This window comes from Alligator sinensis, unplaced genomic scaffold (assembly GCF_000455745.1).
Source record: "Alligator sinensis unplaced genomic scaffold, ASM45574v1 scaffold448_1, whole genome shotgun sequence".
Lineage (NCBI taxonomy): Eukaryota > Metazoa > Chordata > Crocodylia > Alligatoridae > Alligator > Alligator sinensis.
Genome location: NW_005841870.1, coordinates 2,342,706 through 2,343,406, shown reverse-complemented (window position 1 = coordinate 2,343,406; position 701 = coordinate 2,342,706). Strand labels below are relative to the sequence as shown.

The following is a 701-nucleotide window of genomic DNA, read 5'->3' as shown; positions in this document are numbered from 1 at the left end:
CGCTCCTGCCCCTCCCGCGCCCGCCCTAGGGCCTCGTGGGTCGGGCCCCCTCCCCCCCACGGAGCTCCCCTCGGCTCCGGCCACTCAGAGCGAGGGGCGAAAAGCCCCGCCTGGAAGAGCGCCCCCCCACCCCAGTTACCCAGCCCACCTTCTGACTGGATGCTCCTCCTGGCCCCGCCCCCTCCGCACCTGCCGCTGAAATGGGAGAGGCGCCCCGCCTCGGCGCGCGGCGCGGTTGCCATGGTAGCGGAGATGCCGACGGGCAGCCGTGCGGGACAGTTCGGAACGCGGTGACGCCACTGCGCTTCCCTGCCAGGCGGCGAGCAGCAAGGGTTGCCCGCCGGCAAAAGGGAGGCGACGGGCCCCGCCCCGCTGGCGGCCCCCCCCGCCTGAACGCGGCCGCTTAAGCACCTCTGTCCTGCCCACGCTCCTCTGCGCGCACAGACACGTCTGTACACACACGCATGTACACGTGCGTGCAGGCACAGACGCCTGTACATGCATGCACACATCTGTACACAACCATGCACACACACACGCACACTTCTGCACATGCATGCACACACGCATGAGCGACGTGTGCCTCCTGAGGCTGGGGGGCATGGTGACCATCCGCAGGCGGCTGCAGCTGTTGGTGGCCAGGGGCGGGACCTGAATCCACTTTAGCCAGTTTAACCCAGCTTTCAACTGCTCCATTGTTC

General features: G+C 68.3%; 1 protein-coding gene across 1 annotated transcript in view; it reads right to left on the bottom strand.

Annotated features, from left to right (window-relative positions):
• Positions 1-164, bottom strand: part of WDR27 (WD repeat domain 27) — a 271,099-nt gene extending 270,935 nt beyond the window's left edge. The window contains exon 1 of the mRNA XM_025194665.1: positions 149-164. The gene's annotated coding sequence lies outside the window, so the exon portion shown is untranslated. The remainder of the gene's footprint in view (positions 1-148) is intronic.
• Between the last annotated feature and the right edge of the window lie 537 nt (positions 165-701).